Below are 25,789 nucleotides of genomic sequence, written 5' to 3'. Positions count from 1 at the left end.
GTGACTTAACAGCCGTGTGCGGCAATGATGCAAACCTGGCTGCGGGCCATCCTCAGGGCAATGTGACACACGTGCCTTTTAGGGCTCACGTGTTGAACCGAATTCGCCAGCAATTTTTAAAACACCATCACGGCCTACATGGCCTTGTGCAGTGGGCACGCTCGCTATGTGCTCACTTCCATCGTGCGCACACAGCAGCTCAACAACTTTCATCACTCCGGAAGTCTTAGGGTCTGGCAGTTAAACGCCGTAAATGCGATGTTTCGACACGCAGGAATTGGAATCTGCACATGTTGCAGCGTGTGTGGCAGCACCGCAGAGCCCTGCTGAAATACGGTAAGACATATAGCCTGGGATAACTTGATCCAGAGGTGGTGCAGATCACGCTGCTGGAGTGGTGTCAGATCAAGGACCTATGCACCCTGCTACACAGTTTTGAAATGTCGACGAAGATGTTTAGCACTGGCAATGTCATTCTCAGCGTGACAATTCAGGTCATCTACATGATGGAGCACACTGTAATTATTATTCGGAGTCAGGTGTTGGGACAAGTGGAAGGGGAGGAAGTACAGGAGGAGTCATATGCGGAAGGGATAACAAGATCTACGAGGTCCAGATGGTCAGCGGCACCTATGCGGCAGTCATGGTGAGGGAGAGGGATTAACAAGGGCGCATAGTATCAGCAAAAAGTGTTGATGAAAGTGCAGGAGCCCATGAAGAAATGGAGGACGAACTGGCGATGGGCATGGAAGACTAAGCAGATGAGTGAGAGCTTGCTCACATTTCGGTTGTGCGAGGTTGGGGGGAGAGGGCAGAGGAAGGATGCACGATTCTCACCTCTCTGCCACCAACACACCAAGGACTTGGTCCTCCTGGATGCACAAGACACATGAGCGCCTTCTTGCTGCACTACCTACATGACCCTCGGATTGTATGAATTTGAACTAATCCTGAATACTGGGTTGCCACACTGTTAGATCCCCGGTACAAGACAAAATTTGGCGAACTAATTCCTGCCATAGAAATAGACGCACGTATACAGGAAACAACAAAGAGCCAGCACCAATGTGCACTAAGGCATCAAATATTCCAAACTGCATTATAAAAATTTTTTTTGAGATTTTTGGCAAAAAATTGCAATTTCTTGAGCTGCTTCGCCACGTCACGGCAAATCTCATTTGAAGCAGTCCTACACTAAAATATTTTTATAAAATGTGCCATGCGGCCTCACATATAAATAGCAGAACTGCTCTCAGCAGCACTCACCTGGTCTATTGCAGTCCCGTACCCATGACTGAGTCATGGCTGTGGGCGGGACAGGTCCAAGCAAATGCTGCATGAAGTATATATATAGCCTGTGGACAAAGCCTGATGACCCAATGTGAACAGTCACCAAACGCCAAAATCTATACAGATGGAATACATCCCAAATTGGGGTGCATAGCAAGGTGGAGGTCAACCACCGACCAATTCAACAAAGAAACAACAAAGAGCCAGCACCAATGTGCACTAAGGCATCAAATATTCCAAACTGCATTATAAAAATTTTTTTTGAGATTTTTGGCAAAAAATTGCAATTTCTTGAGCTGCTTCGCCACGTCACGGCAAATCTCATTTGAAGCAGTCCTACACTAAAATATTTTTATAAAATGTGCCATGCGGCCTCACATATAAATAGCAGAACTGCTCTCAGCAGCACTCACCTGGTCTATTGCAGTCCCGTACCCATGACTGAGTCATGGCTGTGGGCGGGACAGGTCCAAGCAAATGCTGCATGAAGTATATATATAGCCTGTGGACAAAGCCTGATGACCCAATGTGAACAGTCACCAAACGCCAAAATCTATACAGATGGAATACATCCCAAATTGGGGTGCATAGCAAGGTGGAGGTGAGTGCTGCTGAGAGCAGTTCTACTATTCATATGTGGGGCCGTATGGCACATTTTATAAAAATATTTTAGTGTAGGACTGCCTCTAATGAGATTTGCCGTGACGTGGCGAGGCAGCTCAAGAAATTGCAATTTTTTGCCAAAAATCTCAAAATTTTTATAATAAGTACAGTTTGGAATGTTTAGTGCCCTTCATGCAGCATTTGCTTGGACCTGTCCCGCCCACAGCCATGACTCAGTCATGGGTACGGGATTGAAATAGACCAGGTGAGTGCTGCTGAGAGCAGTTCTACTATTCATATGTGAGGCCGTATGGCACATTTTATAAAAATATTTTAGTGTAGGACTGCCTCTAATGAGATTTGCCGTGACGTGGCGAGGCAGCTCAAGAAATTGCAATTTTTGCCAAAAATCTCAAAATTTTTATAATAAGTACAGTTTGGAATGTTTAGTGCTGAAGTGCACATTTGGTGCTGGCTTTTTGTTTTTTCTTCATTGAATTGGTCGGTGGTTGACCTCCACCTTGCTATGCACCCCAATTGGGATGTATTCCATCTGTCTAGATTTTGGCGGTTGGTGACTGTTCACATTGAGTCATCAGGCTTTGTCCACAGGCTATTTACTTCATGCAGCATTTGCTTGGACCTGTCCCGCCCACAGCCATGACTCAGTCATGGGTACGGGATTGAAATAGACCAGGTGAGTGCTGCTGAGAGCAGTTCTACTATTCATATGTGAGGCCGTATGGCACATTTTATAAAAATATTTTAGTGTAGGACTGCCTCTAATGAGATTTGCCGTGACGTGGCGAGGCAGCTCAAGAAATTGCAATTTTTTGCCAAAAATCTCAAAATTTTTATAATAAGTACAGTTTGGAATGTTTAGTGCTGAAGTGCACATTTGGTGCTGGCTTTTTGTTTTTTCTTCATTGAATTGGTCGGTGGTTGACCTCCACCTTGCTATGCACCCCAATTGGGATGTATTCCATCTGTCTAGATTTTGGCGGTTGGTGACTGTTCACATTGAGTCATCAGGCTTTGTCCACAGGCTATTTACTTCATGCAGCATTTGCTTGGACCTGTCCCGCCCACAGCCATGACTCAGTCATGGGTACGGGATTGAAATAGACCAGGTGAGTGCTGCTGAGAGCAGTTCTACTATTCATATGTGAGGCCGTATGGCACATTTTATAAAAATATTTTAGTGTAGGACTGCCTCTAATGAGATTTGCCGTGACGTGGCGAGGCAGCTCAAGAAATTGCAATTTTTTGCCAAAAATCTCAAAATTTTTATAATAAGTACAGTTTGGAATGTTTAGTGCTGAAGTGCACATTTGGTGCTGGCTTTTTGTTTTTTCTTCATTGAATTGGTCGGTGGTTGACCTCCACCTTGCTATGCACCCCAATTGGGATGTATTCCATCTGTCTAGATTTTGGCGGTTGGTGACTGTTCACATTGAGTCATCAGGCTTTGTCCACAGGCTATTTACTTCATGCAGCATTTGCTTGGACCTGTCCCGCCCACAGCCATGACTCAGTCATGGGTACGGGATTGAAATAGACCAGGTGAGTGCTGCTGAGAGCAGTTCTACTATTCATATGTGAGGCCGTATGGCACATTTTATAAAAATATTTTAGTGTAGGACTGCCTCTAATGAGATTTGCCGTGACGTGGCGAGGCAGCTCAAGAAATTGCAATTTTTTGCCAAAAATCTCAAAATTTTTATAATAAGTACAGTTTGGAATGTTTAGTGCTGAAGTGCACATTTGGTGCTGGCTTTTTGTTTTTTCTTCATTGAATTGGTCGGTGGTTGACCTCCACCTTGCTATGCACCCCAATTGGGATGTATTCCATCTGTCTAGATTTTGGCGGTTGGTGACTGTTCACATTGAGTCATCAGGCTTTGTCCACAGGCTATTTACTTCATGCAGCATTTGCTTGGACCTGTCCCGCCCACAGCCATGACTCAGTCATGGGTACGGGATTGAAATAGACCAGGTGAGTGCTGCTGAGAGCAGTTCTACTATTCATATGTGAGGCCGTATGGCACATTTTATAAAAATATTTTAGTGTAGGACTGCCTCTAATGAGATTTGCCGTGACGTGGCGAGGCAGCTCAAGAAATTGCAATTTTTTGCCAAAAATCTCAAAATTTTTATAATAAGTACAGTTTGGAATGTTTAGTGCTGAAGTGCACATTTGGTGCTGGCTTTTTGTTTTTTCTTCATTGAATTGGTCGGTGGTTGACCTCCACCTTGCTATGCACCCCAATTGGGATGTATTCCATCTGTCTAGATTTTGGCGGTTGGTGACTGTTCACATTGAGTCATCAGGCTTTGTCCACAGGCTATTTACTTCATGCAGCATTTGCTTGGACCTGTCCCGCCCACAGCCATGACTCAGTCATGGGTACGGGATTGAAATAGACCAGGTGAGTGCTGCTGAGAGCAGTTCTACTATTCATATGTGAGGCCGTATGGCACATTTTATAAAAATATTTTAGTGTAGGACTGCCTCTAATGAGATTTGCCGTGACGTGGCGAGGCAGCTCAAGAAATTGCAATTTTTTGCCAAAAATCTCAAAATTTTTATAATAAGTACAGTTTGGAATGTTTAGTGCTGAAGTGCACATTTGGTGCTGGCTTTTTGTTTTTTCTTCATTGAATTGGTCGGTGGTTGACCTCCACCTTGCTATGCACCCCAATTGGGATGTATTCCATCTGTCTAGATTTTGGCGGTTGGTGACTGTTCACATTGAGTCATCAGGCTTTGTCCACAGGCTATTTACTTCATGCAGCATTTGCTTGGACCTGTCCCGCCCACAGCCATGACTCAGTCATGGGTACGGGATTGAAATAGACCAGGTGAGTGCTGCTGAGAGCAGTTCTACTATTCATATGTGAGGCCGTATGGCACATTTTATAAAAATATTTTAGTGTAGGACTGCCTCTAATGAGATTTGCCGTGACGTGGCGAGGCAGCTCAAGAAATTGCAATTTTTTGCCAAAAATCTCAAAATTTTTATAATAAGTACAGTTTGGAATGTTTAGTGCTGAAGTGCACATTTGGTGCTGGCTTTTTGTTTTTTCTTCATTGAATTGGTCGGTGGTTGACCTCCACCTTGCTATGCACCCCAATTGGGATGTATTCCATCTGTCTAGATTTTGGCGGTTGGTGACTGTTCACATTGAGTCATCAGGCTTTGTCCACAGGCTATTTACTTCATGCAGCATTTGCTTGGACCTGTCCCGCCCACAGCCATGACTCAGTCATGGGTACGGGATTGAAATAGACCAGGTGAGTGCTGCTGAGAGCAGTTCTACTATTCATATGTGAGGCCGTATGGCACATTTTATAAAAATATTTTAGTGTAGGACTGCCTCTAATGAGATTTGCCGTGACGTGGCGAGGCAGCTCAAGAAATTGCAATTTTTTGCCAAAAATCTCAAAATTTTTATAATAAGTACAGTTTGGAATGTTTAGTGCTGAAGTGCACATTTGGTGCTGGCTTTTTGTTTTTTCTTCATTGAATTGGTCGGTGGTTGACCTCCACCTTGCTATGCACCCCAATTGGGATGTATTCCATCTGTCTAGATTTTGGCGGTTGGTGACTGTTCACATTGAGTCATCAGGCTTTGTCCACAGGCTATTTACTTCATGCAGCATTTGCTTGGACCTGTCCCGCCCACAGCCATGACTCAGTCATGGGTACGGGATTGAAATAGACCAGGTGAGTGCTGCTGAGAGCAGTTCTACTATTCATATGTGAGGCCGTATGGCACATTTTATAAAAATATTTTAGTGTAGGACTGCCTCTAATGAGATTTGCCGTGACGTGGCGAGGCAGCTCAAGAAATTGCAATTTTTTGCCAAAAATCTCAAAATTTTTATAATAAGTACAGTTTGGAATGTTTAGTGCTGAAGTGCACATTTGGTGCTGGCTTTTTGTTTTTTCTTCATTGAATTGGTCGGTGGTTGACCTCCACCTTGCTATGCACCCCAATTGGGATGTATTCCATCTGTCTAGATTTTGGCGGTTGGTGACTGTTCACATTGAGTCATCAGGCTTTGTCCACAGGCTATTTACTTCATGCAGCATTTGCTTGGACCTGTCCCGCCCACAGCCATGACTCAGTCATGGGTACGGGATTGAAATAGACCAGGTGAGTGCTGCTGAGAGCAGTTCTACTATTCATATGTGAGGCCGTATGGCACATTTTATAAAAATATTTTAGTGTAGGACTGCCTCTAATGAGATTTGCCGTGACGTGGCGAGGCAGCTCAAGAAATTGCAATTTTTTGCCAAAAATCTCAAAATTTTTATAATAAGTACAGTTTGGAATGTTTAGTGCTGAAGTGCACATTTGGTGCTGGCTTTTTGTTTTTTCTTCATTGAATTGGTCGGTGGTTGACCTCCACCTTGCTATGCACCCCAATTGGGATGTATTCCATCTGTCTAGATTTTGGCGGTTGGTGACTGTTCACATTGAGTCATCAGGCTTTGTCCACAGGCTATTTACTTCATGCAGCATTTGCTTGGACCTGTCCCGCCCACAGCCATGACTCAGTCATGGGTACGGGATTGAAATAGACCAGGTGAGTGCTGCTGAGAGCAGTTCTACTATTCATATGTGAGGCCGTATGGCACATTTTATAAAAATATTTTAGTGTAGGACTGCCTCTATTGAGATTTGCCGTGACGTGGCGAGGCAGCTCAAGAAATTGCAATTTTTTGCCAAAAATCTCAAAATTTTTATAATAAGTACAGTTTGGAATGTTTAGTGCTGAAGTGCACATTTGGTGCTGGCTTTTTGTTTTTTCTTCATTGAATTGGTCGGTGGTTGACCTCCACCTTGCTATGCACCCCAATTGGGATGTATTCCATCTGTCTAGATTTTGGCGGTTGGTGACTGTTCACATTGAGTCATCAGGCTTTGTCCACAGGCTATTTACTTCATGCAGCATTTGCTTGGACCTGTCCCGCCCACAGCCATGACTCAGTCATGGGTACGGGATTGAAATAGACCAGGTGAGTGCTGCTGAGAGCAGTTCTACTATTCATATGTGAGGCCGTATGGCACATTTTATAAAAATATTTTAGTGTAGGACTGCCTCTAATGAGATTTGCCGTGACGTGGCGAGGCAGCTCAAGAAATTGCAATTTTTTGCCAAAAATCTCAAAATTTTTATAATAAGTACAGTTTGGAATGTTTAGTGCTGAAGTGCACATTTGGTGCTGGCTTTTTGTTTTTTCTTCATTGAATTGGTCGGTGGTTGACCTCCACCTTGCTATGCACCCCAATTGGGATGTATTCCATCTGTCTAGATTTTGGCGGTTGGTGACTGTTCACATTGAGTCATCAGGCTTTGTCCACAGGCTATTTACTTCATGCAGCATTTGCTTGGACCTGTCCCGCCCACAGCCATGACTCAGTCATGGGTACGGGATTGAAATAGACCAGGTGAGTGCTGCTGAGAGCAGTTCTACTATTCATATGTGAGGCCGTATGGCACATTTTATAAAAATATTTTAGTATAGGACTGCCTCTAATGAGATTTGCCGTGACGTGGCGAGGCAGCTCAAGAAATTGCAATTTTTTGCCAAAAATCTCAAAATTTTTATAATAAGTACAGTTTGGAATGTTTAGTGCTGAAGTGCACATTTGGTGCTGGCTTTTTGTTTTTTCTTCATTGAATTGGTCGGTGGTTGACCTCCACCTTGCTATGCACCCCAATTGGGATGTATTCCATCTGTCTAGATTTTGGCGGTTGGTGACTGTTCACATTGAGTCATCAGGCTTTGTCCACAGGCTATTTACTTCATGCAGCATTTGCTTGGACCTGTCCCGCCCACAGCCATGACTCAGTCATGGGTACGGGATTGAAATAGACCAGGTGAGTGCTGCTGAGAGCAGTTCTACTATTCATATGTGAGGCCGTATGGCACATTTTATAAAAATATTTTAGTGTAGGACTGCCTCTAATGAGATTTGCCGTGACGTGGCGAGGCAGCTCAAGAAATTGCAATTTTTTGCCAAAAATCTCAAAATTTTTATAATAAGTACAGTTTGGAATGTTTAGTGCTGAAGTGCACATTTGGTGCTGGCTTTTTGTTTTTTCTTCATTGAATTGGTCGGTGGTTGACCTCCACCTTGCTATGCACCCCAATTGGGATGTATTCCATCTGTCTAGATTTTGGCGGTTGGTGACTGTTCACATTGAGTCATCAGGCTTTGTCCACAGGCTATTTACTTCATGCAGCATTTGCTTGGACCTGTCCCGCCCACAGCCATGACTCAGTCATGGGTACGGGATTGAAATAGACCAGGTGAGTGCTGCTGAGAGCAGTTCTACTATTCATATGTGAGGCCGTATGGCACATTTTATAAAAATATTTTAGTGTAGGACTGCCTCTAATGAGATTTGCCGTGACGTGGCGAGGCAGCTCAAGAAATTGCAATTTTTTGCCAAAAATCTCAAAATTTTTATAATAAGTACAGTTTGGAATGTTTAGTGCTGAAGTGCACATTTGGTGCTGGCTTTTTGTTTTTTCTTCATTGAATTGGTCGGTGGTTGACCTCCACCTTGCTATGCACCCCAATTGGGATGTATTCCATCTGTCTAGATTTTGGCGGTTGGTGACTGTTCACATTGAGTCATCAGGCTTTGTCCACAGGCTATTTACTTCATGCAGCATTTGCTTGGACCTGTCCCGCCCACAGCCATGACTCAGTCATGGGTACGGGATTGAAATAGACCAGGTGAGTGCTGCTGAGAGCAGTTCTACTATTCATATGTGAGGCCGTATGGCACATTTTATAAAAATATTTTAGTGTAGGACTGCCTCTAATGAGATTTGCCGTGACGTGGCGAGGCAGCTCAAGAAATTGCAATTTTTTGCCAAAAATCTCAAAATTTTTATAATAAGTACAGTTTGGAATGTTTAGTGCTGAAGTGCACATTTGGTGCTGGCTTTTTGTTTTTTCTTCATTGAATTGGTCGGTGGTTGACCTCCACCTTGCTATGCACCCCAATTGGGATGTATTCCATCTGTCTAGATTTTGGCGGTTGGTGACTGTTCACATTGAGTCATCAGGCTTTGTCCACAGGCTATTTACTTCATGCAGCATTTGCTTGGACCTGTCCCGCCCACAGCCATGACTCAGTCATGGGTACGGGATTGAAATAGACCAGGTGAGTGCTGCTGAGAGCAGTTCTACTATTCATATGTGAGGCCGTATGGCACATTTTATAAAAATATTTTAGTGTAGGACTGCCTCTAATGAGATTTGCCGTGACGTGGCGAGGCAGCTCAAGAAATTGCAATTTTTTGCCAAAAATCTCAAAATTTTTATAATAAGTACAGTTTGGAATGTTTAGTGCTGAAGTGCACATTTGGTGCTGGCTTTTTGTTTTTTCTTCATTGAATTGGTCGGTGGTTGACCTCCACCTTGCTATGCACCCCAATTGGGATGTATTCCATCTGTCTAGATTTTGGCGGTTGGTGACTGTTCACATTGAGTCATCAGGCTTTGTCCACAGGCTATTTACTTCATGCAGCATTTGCTTGGACCTGTCCCGCCCACAGCCATGACTCAGTCATGGGTACGGGATTGAAATAGACCAGGTGAGTGCTGCTGAGAGCAGTTCTACTATTCATATGTGAGGCCGTATGGCACATTTTATAAAAATATTTTAGTGTAGGACTGCCTCTAATGAGATTTGCCGTGACGTGGCGAGGCAGCTCAAGAAATTGCAATTTTTTGCCAAAAATCTCAAAATTTTTATAATAAGTACAGTTTGGAATGTTTAGTGCTGAAGTGCACATTTGGTGCTGGCTTTTTGTTTTTTCTTCATTGAATTGGTCGGTGGTTGACCTCCACCTTGCTATGCACCCCAATTGGGATGTATTCCATCTGTCTAGATTTTGGCGGTTGGTGACTGTTCACATTGAGTCATCAGGCTTTGTCCACAGGCTATTTACTTCATGCAGCATTTGCTTGGACCTGTCCCGCCCACAGCCATGACTCAGTCATGGGTACGGGATTGAAATAGACCAGGTGAGTGCTGCTGAGAGCAGTTCTACTATTCATATGTGAGGCCGTATGGCACATTTTATAAAAATATTTTAGTGTAGGACTGCCTCTAATGAGATTTGCCGTGACGTGGCGAGGCAGCTCAAGAAATTGCAATTTTTTGCCAAAAATCTCAAAATTTTTATAATAAGTACAGTTTGGAATGTTTAGTGCTGAAGTGCACATTTGGTGCTGGCTTTTTGTTTTTTCTGCACGTATACAGGAGTATCTGCAGAATGTGGTACGCAATCTTAGATCTACTTGTCCACTAAACACCAGTGCTGCACAGAGTGAATCTCAACGCTTTGTCATGGATAGGAGGAAATGGTCTTTTACTTGTCCACATCGGAGGGACCGAGGGATGGCTGCTGTGCTGAGATGGCGTTGAGTACGGTGTCCCTGCACAGTTGCACTTTTGGTCATATCCCAAAATGAGTTGAAAAAGGACAGATGCTGTTGGAAAGGGGAACAGGTGTGTTGGAAAGGGGAAAAAAGTTTTGGTCCGTGGATTTGGTGGTTAAGCAACTGTAACATTTGCTGAAGAAACAACATCTGTTACAGTGGGACTGGCAGATTTGGATAAAGTGGTATATAATCTGTGACCGCTATATAACGAAAATTAATAAGAAAAGAAAGAGAAAGGTATATATCCCCATCAGCAGTCAGTGTCCACCGTGCTCCCAGTTGGAAAAGGAGAGGTTGGCAACTTGAAGGTTTGGTGGAGGATACAGAGCTGTGTGGCTATGAAACTAATAGTAGCCTGAACCGAGTTAGACGCCATTCGGATCTGGAGACTGTGAGCCCTGTTAGCGTCACAGGGTCCACATGCCCACCCAGCCCAGGAACTCCCTGTTAACAACACAGGGGCCATTGAGTACGCTGACCGTGTGCGTAGGGGCCACACCTGTGGACAGCAGGCGCATCAGCAGCAGCAGGCCTGTTAATGCCACTGGGCTGCACAAGCAGGACTGTTAGGACAGGAGCTGGTCTTAACCGTTCTGCGTTACCAACTGTGGTGGTGGCCTGCATCCACCACCCGATCCCTGCCTACCTCTGGCCTAAAGCCGCAATGGGTTCAACACATGGAGGTGTGCTCTTTCGGAGCATAATAGAAGACTGCGCACCTCCTTGTTGGCTCCAGCCCCTTTTATAACCTGGGTTTGCCCCAAACCAGGGTGAACCACAATGCACCTCCTGGAGACAAAAGTAGAGTGACACGTCATGAGTGGCATAACTAGCGTCCTATTTGGAAACGCAACTTCAATGATGACCTCATGGCTGCCATGACCCAAACACCTCACCAGTCATCGTCTGAGCATCAATAATGCGGTGACAAGTCATAGGTGTGGGCCTCTGCAAGCCATTTGGGAGGACACCTGATGCCCTGTGGTCTATATGGGACCCCCACATCAGGGCCAGGGCCAAAGAGTTCATTACCGGACCTAGTCTCTGATGCAGGAAGTGCCTGAGCATGCTCAGTAGCATGAAATACAGTCTCTGAAAAAAGACTATCAGCTTTAGCATAGTGTCTATGCCCAAAACAGGACTTATACCCGGCACGGAATGCAAGCACCTGTGCAAAGAGGCTTTTCACACTTAGTGTGGGAGCATGCGCTGTATCCCGAAATGAAAACTTAGCGTCAGGAATGGCACAGTCAGGCTGAGCATACTCACTAGGCGAAACACTGTAATTATGCTGCAGCTGGGGTACATCGGCACACGCATGCGCACTAGCTGCCTCTCCACACTTAGACGTGGAGGGGAAATTTGTCTTGGAGATGCTGTCTATGAACAGAAGGAAAAGCTAAAGGAAGCCTGACTTTCTATCCCTCCGAATTATGAAATGCAGCAATGAATTCCATGAGTTTGCTATAACATTAGCGTAGCAAAATGTGCATGAGGGTGTGATGTAGAGGTGCTAGAAATAGCTTGTCACCAGTGGGGCACTAATGGAATACAACAGCCAGTTCTATGATGCCACAAAATGGCAGTATTTTGTGCTATCATTATAGCTTATTAAAAACAGAGCACGAGGTTGTCATGCAGAGGTGCTGCACATAGATTTGCAGTAGTGTGAATTGACAAAAGTACAATAGCCACGTTTAGGATACAACTAGGTACAGTGAGTGTTTGCTAGTATAATGGCTGAGTTTAAAAAAGTTTGAGTGTGCAATGCAGGCAGACGTGCTGCAAATAACGTTCCAATACTGTGAATTGACAAAAGTACAATAGCCACGTTTAGGATACAACTAGGTACAGTGAGTGTTTGCTAGTATAATGGCTGAGTTTAAAAAAGTTTGAGTGTGCAATGCAGGCAGACGTGCTGCAAATAACGTTCCAATACTGTGAATTGACAAAAGTACAATAGCCACGTTTAGGATACAACTAGGTACAGTGAGTGTTTGCTAGTATAATGGCTGAGTTTAAAAAAGTTTGAGTGTGCAAGGCAGGCAGATGTCCTGCAAATAACGTTCCAATACTGTGAATTGACAAAAGTACAATAGCCACGTTTAGGATACAACTAGGTACAGTGAGTGTTTGCTAGTATAATGGCTGAGTTTAAAAAAGTTTGAGTGTGCAATGCAGGCAGACGTCCTGCAAATAACGTTCCAATACTGTGAATTGACAAAAGTACAATAGCCACGTTTAGGATACAACTAGGTACAGTGAGTGTTTGCTAGTATAATGGCTGAGTTTAAAAAAGTTTGAGTGTGCAAGGCAGGCAGATGTCCTGCAAATAACGTTCCAATACTGTGAATTGACAAAAGTACAATAGCCACGTTTAGGATACAACTAGGTACAGTGAGTGTTTGCTAGTATAATGGCTGAGTATAAAAAAGTTAGAGTGTGCAATGCAGGCAGACGTGCTGCAAATAACGTTCCAATACTGTGAATTGACAAAAGTACAATAGCCACGTTTAGGATACAACTAGGTACAGTGAGTGTTTGCTAGTATAATGGCTGAGTTTAAAAAAGTTTGAGTGTGCAATGCAGGCAGACGTCCTGCAAATAACGTTCCAATACTGTGAATTGACAAAAGTACAATAGCCACGTTTAGGATACAACTAGGTACAGTGAGTGTTTGCTAGTATAATGGCTGAGTTTAAAAAAGTTTGAGTGTGCAAGGCAGGCAGACGTGCTGCAAATAACGTTCCAATACTGTGAATTGACAAAAGTCCAATAGCCACGTTTAGGATACAACTAGGTACAGTGAGTGTTTGCTAGTATAATGGCTGAGTTTAAAAAAGTTTGAGTGTGCAAGGCAGGCAGATGTCCTGCAAATAACGTTCCAATACTGTGAATTGACAAAAGTACAATAGCCACGTTTAGGATACAACTAGGTACAGTGAGTGTTTGCTAGTATAATGGCTGAGTTTAAAAAAGTTTGAGTGTGCAATGCAGGCAGACGTGCTGCAAATAACGTTCCAATACTGTGAATTGACAAAAGTCCAATAGCCACGTATAGGATGCCACTAGGTACACTGAGTGTTTGCTAGTATAATGGCTTCGTTATAATTAGTTGGAGTGTGCAACGCAGGCAGATGCGCTCTGCAAATGTCTTGGCACTAGTGGGACTATAGCAAAGTCCAATAGCCACGTATAGGATGCCACTAGGTACACTGAGTGTTTGCTAGTAAAATTGCTTAGTTTAAAAAAGTTGTAGTGTGCAATGCAGGCAGACGTGCTCTGCAAATGTCTTTGCACTAGTGGGACTATAGCAAAGTCCAATAGCCACGTATAGGATGCCACTAGGTACACTGAGTGTTTGCTAGTAAAATTGCTTAGTTTAAAAAACTTGGAGTGTGCAATGCAGGCAGATGTGCTCTGCTAATGTCTTTGCACTAGTGGGACTATAGCAAAGTCCAATAGCCACGTATAGGATGCCACTAGGTACACTGAGTGTTTGCTAGTATAATGGCTTCGTTATAATTAGTTGGAGTGTGCAACGCAGGCAGATGCGCTCTGCAAATGTCTTGGCACTAGTGGGACTATAGCAAAGTCCAATAGCCACGTATAGGATGCCACTAGGTACACTGAGTGTTTGCTAGTAAAATTGCTTAGTTTAAAAAAGTTGTAGTGTGCAATGCAGGCAGACGTGCTCTGCAAATGTCTTTGCACTAGTGGGACTATAGCAAAGTCCAATAGCCACGTATAGGATGCCACTAGGTACACTGAGTGTTTGCTAGTAAAATTGCTTAGTTTAAAAAAGTTGTAGTGTGCAATGCAGGCAGACGTGCTCTGCTAATGTCTTTGCACTAGTGGGACTATAGCAAAGTCCAATAGCCACGTTTAGGATGCCACTAGGTACACTGAGTGTTTGCTAGTATAATGGCTTAGTTATAATGAGTTGGAGTGTGCAGAGGACAAGAGGGTACAGTGGCAGGATTGTGGTGCTCTGGGTAGAGGAATGGAAGCCTGCCTTTCTATTCCCTCCTAATGGTGAAATGCAGGGAGGAAATCCCTGACCTGGGCTACACAGACGCTGTTGCTGTTTGCAGGACCTGTCACTTATGGCTCTCTGACCCTGCCGCTTTGAGCCCTTAAAAGGACTGCTAGAATGTGCTCTCCCTAAGCTGTCTAACGCTGTGTATGCAGCGCATACAGCTGTATCGGCTATAGGACTCAGGAGGACGGAGCTGCGACACTGATGTCTGACACCAAAGACGCAGAAGGCAGATAATGGCGTTCGTGAAGAAAATGTCCGGTTTTATAATGCAGGGACATGTGACATGCAGATCCTATCACACATGCCGTTGCTTCTCTGGCTCAAAGTCCACTTAGGTGTGTGTGTGTCTGTGATTGGCTGACATGCTGGCCCGCCCCACAAGACGCGCGCGCTTAGGGAAGGAAGACAAGAAAAAAAAAAAAAAAATGGCGATCGCCATTATAGAAACAGCAGTGATCTGAAGGCGCTGTTCACGCACACTATACACTGAAATGTGATAATAGTTTGATTCACAGAGTGACTTACACTATTACAGCAGAAACCAAGCTAGGATTTAGCTGTTTTTTGGCTGCTAGAACCGTTCTCGAACGTTTCTAGAACTATCGAGCTTTTGCAAAAAGCTCGAGTTCTAGTTCGATCTAGAACATGCCCCAAAATCACTCGAGCCGCGAACTGGAGAACCACGAACCACGAACCGCGCTCAACTCTAGTCTCTAGGTTTCAAAAATTAACTAAACAATTGTATTCCTTATTATTGTGTTGTGACGCCCTGGGCAAGCCAGGGGTCACAGGTCATGACACCACCACACACCCCACATTCCCTGCAGGAACACCAAGGTCAGAACACAAAACCTTTGTTGCCTTCCTCCAGGGGCTGATGTCCACACCAGGGGGTGGGCCAGGCGGTTGGCTCCGCCCACTGAGGAGTTCACAGCCCTGGAGGTGGGAAAACCAGGCAGTTAAGCTAGGGAAGTGAAGGAGTGAAGAGATCAGATTAGTTGGAGCTGAAGTTGAGGTTAGAGTGAAGTGGTAGAGGAGCAAGAGAGAGGAGTAAAAGTGGAAGAGAAAGTGACAGCAACAGAGCCTGAAGTTGGTCCGGGTGTGTGCCCCGGGCTGAGACAGCAAGGTTGGCAGACGGTGGTGACCGTCTGCAGGAGAGGCTGATCGGAGGTTGCCGAAAGGACCGTGGACGGGTGGTGGCCCGGCGGTACCGGAGCGGTATACGAAGAGAAGCCAGCACCATTGGCAGGGGCCTTTCGGATCCCGGCAAGGCTAGGAGTCGCCGTGAATTTGCTAAATCCGTCAGTGAAGGAGACCTCCTGGGTCTCCCAACAGCCAAAATCCTGATTGAAGGCAACCGTCCAACCATATTGGAGAGACACCGCCACCGCCAAGGCACCAGTTTCTCAGGGCCAGCGCCTGCGGGCAAAAGAGGGGCTCCTCCGGCTCATATCCAAGCTGGGGAGCGGGTTACCGGTGGGAATCCATCGCTACCAACAACCGTATTTAGGTGCAGGAAAGAGACAGTCACCACTAACTTGCAGGGAACATCAACACCGCAGCCGTCCGAGGGAGCCGTCCAACCAGCCGCTTGTTTACCGTGAACTGTGTCATCATCCTTGGGCTGAGTGAGTACCTCCGTGCCGTGCGGCACAGCGCTGCCCCCTGCGCCCCTGCACCTCAACAGGCCCCATAACCCGCCTGTCAACCATCCTAACTCTCCATCATCGGGCCCCGGGACCACCAACCCCCTACCCACGGAGGGGAGGGCCAACATCTAGCTGCTCCATACCATCACTCCCGGGATCCCCATACAGAGCAGCGGTGGTGTCCACACAATCACCACAACTGTGGGTGGCGTCACGGACAATAAATCCCCCAAAACCAATCCCCTTTTCACTCACGGGCGAGGAGCGCCGCTCGAGTCCCCGGGATCCGGCCCATCGCTCGAGCCACCGAGCAGCAGAGGCCGCAGCCGCAGCGGCAGCCGGACCCGAGCAGTGGGAGAGCGCGGCGTCCCCTCCTCCGCCCGCGACAACTTGGCGTCACGAACAGGATCTTACCGCTCTGCCGTCTGGTAGAGGTGCGCCTTGTTACCGCCGGAGGTGTCCGGCCGCAAAATTGCAGAAGCCGCCATCTTTGGCGCGAAAAGTCCCCGCTCGAGCGTCTTCTCGAGTAGTGGAGGCGCGAAGGCCAAAACCCCACCCAGATAGAGGAGGAGCCGGAAAAAGGCTAAGGGGGACGAAATGGCGACTGGACGCATGTAGCCGCGGCTATAAAAGCAGGGACGCCAGGACTCTGCAGCGATATTGGGTTCCTGGAAGAGCTCGTCACCAAGATGCATAACCCAACTCCCAACGAGGAAGCCCCCGCGCCCGGCACGGCGACGTGGTTGAGGGACCGGACCGTCCCGCTGAGTAACCGTCTGCAAGCCCACATGCAACTCCTCCTGGAGGAGTGGGAGACCGACATGGCGGACGTGGTGGCTGCTATGCGAAGACGCGAGGTGGAAGAGGATTTGGAGGAGCGGGTAAGAGACCCACGCCCCTGTATTCCCGAGGGATCGGCCATTGAAGCTGAGGAGCCCGGCTTGCCTCCGCTCACCCTGCCTCTCACCCCGCTACCCGTGTTAGCTGCTGCCGCTCCGCCACTAGGCCCGCTGCCTGCCCAACCGGTAGCGATACCCTGCCAACCCGCCCCGGCGGACCAACTGGCTGCAGACGCTCAGGGCGTCCCCGAACCGCTCCCGAGGGAACCGCTAGGACCGCGGCCCCTTAATAGAAATGTGCCAGAAGTCCCGGCGGTGATTGCGCCAGACCCCGAACCTGGGACCGTAGCATGGATGAAGGCCCGGGTGATTGCGTTCCACCAACGCCAACAGGATCAGCTCTTCTGGATGATGGAGCAGTGGACCAACAAGGTGGAGATGCTGATTGCAACTGCCCCGATGTACGGGAGGGGAACAGATGTAACCGAGTCGACTGGTGACCCACGTCCCTATGTCCTCCCTGGACTGGCCGCTGCGGCTGAGGGGCCCGGCCTAGTCTCGACCTGTGCATCACCCTTGCCGTTCCTTATGGGACGCCTCAGTGTAAACTCGCCTGACCTGCTGCCCCGTGCTACTGCAGAGGGATCCGATGTGCTGGATGCTGGAGGCCAGGAGGCTGCGGCAGCTGGCGGCAACCCGCCTGACGCAGGACCAATTGTTGATGACTCCGGCCCCGGCGCCGAGCCCGCTGCTGAGTTTGAGGGGGCAAGTGAGCGTCCCCGCTATGAAGGAGACCCAGTGGTTTTCTACACCCCGCGCACCAGTGGGAATGGGTACCGGGCACCCCTGTCACAGCAGGCATGTCAGTGCATGTTTGATATGCTGGTGGCGGAGGATGGATCCGCCTCAGCTGAAGAATCAGAGTGATGGCAGCGGAGCACCGTTGCACAGTCCCCGTTGGGACCACCTGTGTGTTGAAATTTTTAAGTTTGCAAGTTGAAAATGAAAGTAAATGATTACCGAACAGTAACCTGATTGTCAGCACCGTGATTGAACCGGTCGTAGCCGGCAACTGGTCCCCGTTGGGACCCCTTTTACAAGTTTTGCATAGGGACTCTCTATGAACAGGTCCGAGAACTTGCAGGGCAACCACAAACGTTAGTGGCATGTAAATAAAAAAAATGTTTGTTGCAGCTACCGTTACCGCCTCCGGAGAGGAAGGTTGGAGGGAGGGCCCGCAGTGGAGCAGGCTGGGGCCCAGCCAACACCGGAACCGGTGGCTACCCTCTGGAGGGGAAGGACAGATCCCGCTCGGGTAATTTGGTTCAGGACTGGGGTCAAGGAGAGCTGTCCGTTTCTTAGAGGCAGCATCAGGGCCAGGTTACTTGGGTGGGAGAGAGCGGCAGCAGCAACCGTTTGAAATGTTACCATAACATTTAAGCAAAGTGCCTCCCGCTGTGGGATGATGTTACTATACTTGTATGTCTTGTTTTTCTTATCTTTTTTCAGAAAAATAAAACCAGCGTTGGACTGGCAGCCCGAGGACGGTCTGCATTTTGCTAAGGGGGAATGTAACGCCCTGGGCAAGCCAGGGGTCACAGGTCATGACACCACCACACACCCTTCATTTCCTGCAGGAACACCAAGGTCAGAACACAAAACCTTTGTTGCCTTCCCCCAGGGGCTGATGTCCACACCAGGGGGTGGGCCAGGCGGTTGGCTCCGCCCACTGAGGAGTTCACAGCCCTGGAGGCGGGAAAACCAGGCAGTTAAGCTAGGGAAGTGAAGGAGTGAAGAGATCAGATTAGTTGGAGCTGAAGTTGAGGTTAGAGTGAAGTGGTAGAGGAGCAAGAGAGAGGAGTAAAAGTGGAAGAGAAAGTGACAGCAACAGAGCCTGAAGTTGGTCCGGGTGTGTGTCCCGGGCTGAGACAGCAAGGTTGGCAGAAGGTGGTGACCGTCTGCAGGAGAGGCTGATCGGAGGTTGCCGAAAGGACCGTGGACGGGTGGTGGCCCGGCGGTACCGGAGCGGTATACGAAGAGAAGCCAGCACCATTGGCAGGGGCCTTTCGGATCCCGGCAAGGCTAGGAGTCGCCGTGAATTTGCTAAATCCGTCAGTAAAGGGGACCTCCTGGGTCTCCCAACAGCCAAAGTCCCGATTGAAGGCAACCGTCCAACCATATTGGAGAGACACCGCCACCGCCAAGGCACCAGTTTCTCAGGGCCAGCGCCTGCGGGCAAAAGAGGGGCTCCTCCGGCTCATATCCAAGCTGGGGAGCGGGTTACCGGTGGGAATCCATCGCTACCAACAACCGTATTTAGGTGCAGGAAAGAGACAGTCACCGCTAACTTGCAGGGAACATCAACACCGCAGCCATCCAAGGGAGCCATCCAACCAGCCGCTTGTTTACCGTGAACTGTGTCATCATCCTTGGGCTGAGTGAGTACCTCCGTGCCGTGCGGCACAGCGCTGCCCCCTGCGCCCTTCTACCTCAACAGGCCCCATAACCCGCCTGTCAACCATCCTAACTCTCCACCATCGGGCCCCGGGACCACCAACCCCCTACCCACGGAGGGGAGGGCCAACATCTAGCTGCTCCATACCATCACTCCTGGGATCCCCATACAGAGCAGCGGTGGTGTCCACACAATCACCACAACCGTGGGTGGCGTCATGGACAATAAATCCCCCAAAACCAATCCACTTTTCACTCACGGGCGAGGAGCGCCGCTCGAGTCCCCGGGATCCGGCCCATCGCTCGAGCCACCGAGCAGCAGAGGCCGCAGCGGCAGCCGGACCCAAGCAGTGGGAGAGCGCGGCGTCCCCTCCTCCGCCCGCGACAGTGTCATGTTCCTTTTTTTAAAAAAAGACCTTGATGATCATCAGTACTTGCATATATGGTTACCCCCCCAGCAGCTATTAGTCTGCTTGTGGGTTATACTGTCCTTGCAATCTTTGGTTTTACAAAGGTGTCTTGATTAATGTCTATACTATCTAATGTTAGCCTTTATCTGTAAACTACTGTATAAAGCCATTTTTGCCTAGCAGTAATCACCTCTCATTGCTCTCAATGCTGGATGCTTTTCCACTCTCCTATTCTCCAAAGTATTCCAAGTACGAACACTGCGTAATTTAGCGCATGCGCAGCATGGTTATCTAGCGCTATGTACGTGAATTTACTTACTTTATCACTCGTTACTAGTTCATTCTTATTACTGGACTTTTTTTTTTTTACTTCCTTATTCTCCAAAGCATTGTAAGTACGATTATTGCGTAATCCAGCGCATGCGCAGTATGGCTTTTCAGCGTTATATACGCGAACTTGCTTATCCTGCTATTCCTCACTTGTTTTAGTCAGGTAATCTGCGTAAATCAGCGCAGGTGCTATAGCAATGTCTGGAGGTAACCTCCCCTCCACTGTGAACAACTTCCTGATTACAAACGCCATGGAGGATCATGCACCACACGGGTAGGACATGTGTTTTTAATGAAGTCTTTGTGCACTTGTATAAATACCCATTCATGTTCACTGCTGTCTATGACACTCCTTGCCCCTGATGAAGCTGCTCTAAGCGACACGCGTTGGGCCAGGTCTTCCTTATTATAAGCTAAGTATTTATCATTACAGGGATTGTGTATATTTAGATCAGTGGATCTGGATCTTTTGACTACTGGGTCAGGATTTTTTTTTTTTTTCTGCTGCCTCAAACTGGGGTCCAGTCAAGGACTTATAGGTACTAGTATCAGTGTACTATATTATCCTCTGATGATTAGGTTATTAAGTCTGTACTGTATTGTTTGAATTCCAGTGCTTTTTGATATGAAGTAAACGGCTTGATATTCAAATTTTTATATAGATCCAATCCCTGTGAACCTTATGGAAAATTCATTATAAATAATTTTATAGGAAGACCAACTGGGTATTGCTTGTTGTCTTTGGTGCTTTATCACACTTTGTGCACTTTATCATGTTTGTTATTGTTGGTTTTAATATTTTGTACACAAAATTGTTTTTTAACCCTTTATATACCTTGTGGAGTGAGTGCCTTTATGGTGAAGCTTCTTGTTTCTCCTGTCCAAAATGTGTTTTGCTTGACGTGTGCACCCCCCATTTCATGGTCATTATCTGAATTCCTTGGCTGTGCATTCTAAAGCTGTTGTTTTGTAGTATAAAAATGCCTACACACCTTAAATAAAAGCATCAGGAATTCAATATGCCGATCATTCTCTCCCCCAACAGACGATGGGTAGGGAGACCCCAGGCATTTTAGATGAAGGGTTATGCCATCAAAATTGGCAAACTTGGCCCACTTAAATCTGTTGTACAGTGGCATGCAAAAGTTTGGGCACCAAGTACTATTATTGTGAACGGTTAAGCAAATTGAAGATGAAACTATCTGTAAAAGGCATGACATTAAAGATGACACATTTCCTTTGTATTTTTGAAAAAATATATATTTTCATCTTTTATGTTTTTAAATTAACAATAAAGGAAAATGCATACAGAAATTGATCAGAGAAATATGCGATCATGCACAACACTAAAAGGTATATGGTGTATAATAATAAATATATGTTCCAAAAAAATAGTGTGTGGGTCCTATGGATGTAGCTGACCTACGGTAGCAGAGACTAGGCACCGAAATATAGAACAAAAAATTCTAAGGAGAACCGATTTGGTCAAAAAATTATAACACATTTTATTACTAAAATGAATGCCAACTGGCAAAGTGCTAAAAACAGGGGCATCACATGTGTAAATATTGAACAGGTAGGGACAGGTATCAATGTACAGGTATAAGGATATTAGACCTGATTGTTTATAAAGGAAAAAAAAGAAGGGAAAAAAATTCAGGTATACAAAGCCATATCAAGTTAGCATAGTTATTCACAGTAATGTCAATGGTAAATATACAGTAATAAACCATCAGGAATCTGTTTAATAAAAGAGGGGGTAATGATGAACACATATATAACCAGCCAATGAGGGTGTTAAAAGCAAAACCAAATGTATAGTTGTCAACTTTAACATTAGTATATGCAGTAATGAGAGCTGTGGTATGCTGTGTAAATGGATGTTAAGGAGGTATGCATATACAGCTCAAAGAAATTATTAATATGACCTATTGTGCAAAAATAGAGACATATGTGTCCACATAAATAGGGGAGTAGTGATGATAAGAAAAGGTTGTTTTACCTGGATACAAGAAGACCTGTGTTCACATGTGATGCCAGCCCCGACGCGCACGTTTCGGCGTCACCTTCGTCAGGGGTGACCCCCCAACTCTCCTGTGACACAATCCTGATGGAGCCGAGGGTTTTCATGATGACCTCCGGGTTTGCCATGTACGGTGGCCTGTCAGACTCAGTCTACAGAAGGGTGCGATAGGCGATCTGCAGCCTGACGCTGTCTGTCAGTGATCAGACTAAGAAACGTGGGATTATGTATATGACTGCTGCGCTAATAAAGGAAACACAGTGTGAAAGGAATTGGATAAAATATGTATGAATATATAAAAATATTAAAAACTATTTTGGATACCTGCAGTTTTGGAGGTTGATTGAGTGATCTTTAAGGAGTTAATGTAGATCCAAAGTAGAATGCCAAGTTTCACTAGTATGGCAAAAACAAAAAGGTTTAAAATGAGTACGAAACAAAAAATAGGGGGGGGAGGGGGTAATGTATTACAGTGGGGTCATAGGTATAAACTTGCCTTTTTGGATTCCCGGATGGAGATAGGGTTTGTAATCCCCTAGATAGTGGATTCTGAAAGGGCAACAAGGGTGTATGGGTGACTGAATGTTGCCTAAGGGATCGACAGCCCCCATATGCCAAGTATTAGCATCACTGTAATATCCTATCTTGTAACAGTATTACCTAATCTTAACCTCCCCCATTCACTGATTTTATTCCCTTAGGCAACATTCAGTCACCCATATGTCGCGGGCGCAGTCACAGACCACGGCAGGGGGCTACTCGAGACGCTTGGATCCGGGATCGTGGCTGTGACTCGAGTGGCAGCCGGTACCGGGGCTCGTGCAGCAGTTCGTCGCCCACAACTCAATAAAGGGGTTATTTACAGGGGAGAGATTGTCCGTGATGCCACCCGTGAGTTGCGGTGATAGTTGGTGACACCACCGCTGCCTTGGTAAGGGGCACCCGGGACTGATGGAGCGGAGCAGCAAGATAGTATCCCCTCCACAGGTAGGGGAGATGTTGTCCCGGCGCCCAGGTGATGAGGAGTAGAATGCTGTGACACAGTCTGCAGGCTGAACCGGGTGATACCTGTGTACTCACTGTTTTTGAATAAATCACACAGAGTCCAGATAGTAAACCAAGTGCCGGATACCGGTAGCCTCCAGTGGGGTGTGCTTGGGTTCCGCACACCGGTGAATAGAACAGGGGCCCTTCCTCCTGCACTCTACACCCGGTGTCTTTGCTGTGGGAGCTGTCGCCCGCGAGATCTGACCCTTGGGATTTTTGCAGGCACTTGCAGATGCCCTATCCCCCGCGTTGGGCTTCCATCTCGCTCTATCTGGGCTGCTAGTGGAACAAGACTTGGAATCTTGTCCCCTGCTGGTTAATTGGAAAGGTGCTTGCAGCTGTCCTCGCCCTAGGGTCCAGGTACCCCGACTGTGCATGGCCTTTGGACCGGATTCCCGCTGTCGGCACCGGCGGGCTATAACCCTTAAGGTCTCCCACAACCGGATCTCCGTTGCCTGTGACCCTTCTCTGCCGTCTGCCACCTAGTCAGCTCAGGTAGTCCGGTAGTCCAGAAGCTACAACCCCGACTACCACTTCACTCCTCTCACTTCCACTCTCAAGGCTTAACTGTCTTCTTCCCTCCCGAACACCTCAGATGGTGGGCGTCACCATCTGCCTGGCCCCGCCCACTGGTGTATCCCTATTGTTCTGGGGGTGGTGACTAGGCTTTTGTGGCTGGTGTTTGTACCTGTGTGTGGTTGTGTTGGTAGGACAAGGAGGAGAGAGTCCTTCATCTGGAAGATGGGTGCAGTCTCCTGTGACAACCTGATTTTGTCAGGGCGTCACACATACATACACCCTTGTTCCCCTTTCAGAGTCCACTATCTAGGGAACTAAAAAACCCTATCTCCATCCGGGAACCCAAAAAGGCAAGTTTATACCTTTGACTTCACTGTAATCCCTTCCCCCCACTTTTTGTTTCGTACTTATTTTAAACCTTTTTATATTTGCCCTACTAGTGAATCTGTGCATACTACTTTGGATCTATATTACCTCCTTAAAGATCACTCAATCAAGCTCCAAACCTGCCGGTATCCAAAATATTTTTAATATTTTTATATATTCATACATACAGTTAGGTCCAGAAATATTTGGACAGTGACACAATTTTCGCGAGTTGGGCTCTGCATGCCACCACATTGGATTTGAAATGAAACCTCTACAACAGAATTCAAGTGCAGATTGTAACGTTTAATTTGAAGGTTTGAACAAAAATATCTGATAGAAATTGTAGGAATTGTACACATTTCTTTACAAACACTCCACATTTTAGAGGTCAAAAGTAATTGGACAAATAAACCAAACCCAAGCAAAATATTTTTATTTTCAATATTTTGTTGCGAATCCTTTGGAGGAAATCACTGCCTTAAGTCTGGAACCCATGGACATCACCAAACGCTGGGTTTCCTCCTCCTTAATGCTTTGCCAGGCCTTTACAGCCGCAGCCTTCAGGTCTTGCTTGTTTGTGGGTCTTTCCGTCTTAAGTCTGGATTTGAGCAAGTGAAATGCATGCTCAATTGGGTTAAGATCTGGTGATTGACTTGGCCATTGCAGAATGTTCCACTTTTTTGCACTCATGAACTCCTGGGTAGCTTTGGCTGTATGCTTGGGGTCATTGTCCATCTGTACTATGAAGCGCCGTCCGATCAACTTTGCGGCATTTGGCTGAATCTGGGCTGAAAGTATATCCCTGTACACTTCAGAATTCATCCGGCTACTCTTGTCTGCTGTTATGTCATCAATAAACACAAGTGACCCAGTGCCATTGAAAGCCATGCATGCCCATGCCATCACGTTGCCTCCACCATGTTTTACAGAGGATGTGGTGTGCCTTGGATCATGTGCCGTTCCCTTTCTTCTCCAAACTTTTTTCTTCCCATCATTCTAGTACAGGTTGATCTTTGTCTCATCTGTCCATAGAATACTTTTCCAGAACTGAGCTGGCTTCATGAGGTGTTTTTCAGCAAATTTAACTCTGGCCTGTCTATTTTTTGAATTGATGAATGGTTTGCATCTAGATGTGAACCCTTTGTATTTACTTTCATGGAGTCTTCTCTTTACTGTTGACTTAGAGACAGATAAACCTACTTCACTGAGAGTGTTCTGGACTTCAGTTGATGTTGTGAACGGGTTCTTCTTCACCAAAGAAAGTATGCGGCGATCATCCACCACTGTTGTCATCCGTGGACGTCCAGGCCTTTTTGAGTTCCCAAGCTCACCAGTCAATTCCTTTTTTCTCAGAATGTACCCGACCGATGATATTGCTACTCCAAGCATGTCTGCTATCTCTCTGATGGATTTTTTTCTTTTTTTTCAGCCTCAGGATGTCCTGCTTCACCTCAATTGAGAGTTCCTTAGACCGCATGTTGTCTGGTCACAGCAACAGCTTCCAAATGCAAAACCACACACCTGTAATCAACCCCAGACCTTTTAACTACTTCATTGATTACAGGTTAACGAGGGAGACACCTTCAGAGTTAATTGCAGCCCTTAGAGTCCCTTGTCCAATTACTTTTGGTCCCTTGAAAAAGAGGAGGCTATGCATTACAGAGCTATGATTCCTAAACCCTTTCTCCGATTTGGATGTGAAAACTCTCATATTGCAGCTGGGAGTGTGCACTTTC

Source organism: Anomaloglossus baeobatrachus, chromosome 1 (assembly GCF_048569485.1).
Source record: "Anomaloglossus baeobatrachus isolate aAnoBae1 chromosome 1, aAnoBae1.hap1, whole genome shotgun sequence".
In the NCBI taxonomy this organism is placed as follows: Eukaryota; Metazoa; Chordata; class Amphibia; order Anura; family Aromobatidae; genus Anomaloglossus; species Anomaloglossus baeobatrachus.
Note: the sequence above shows the minus strand (reverse complement) of the source record.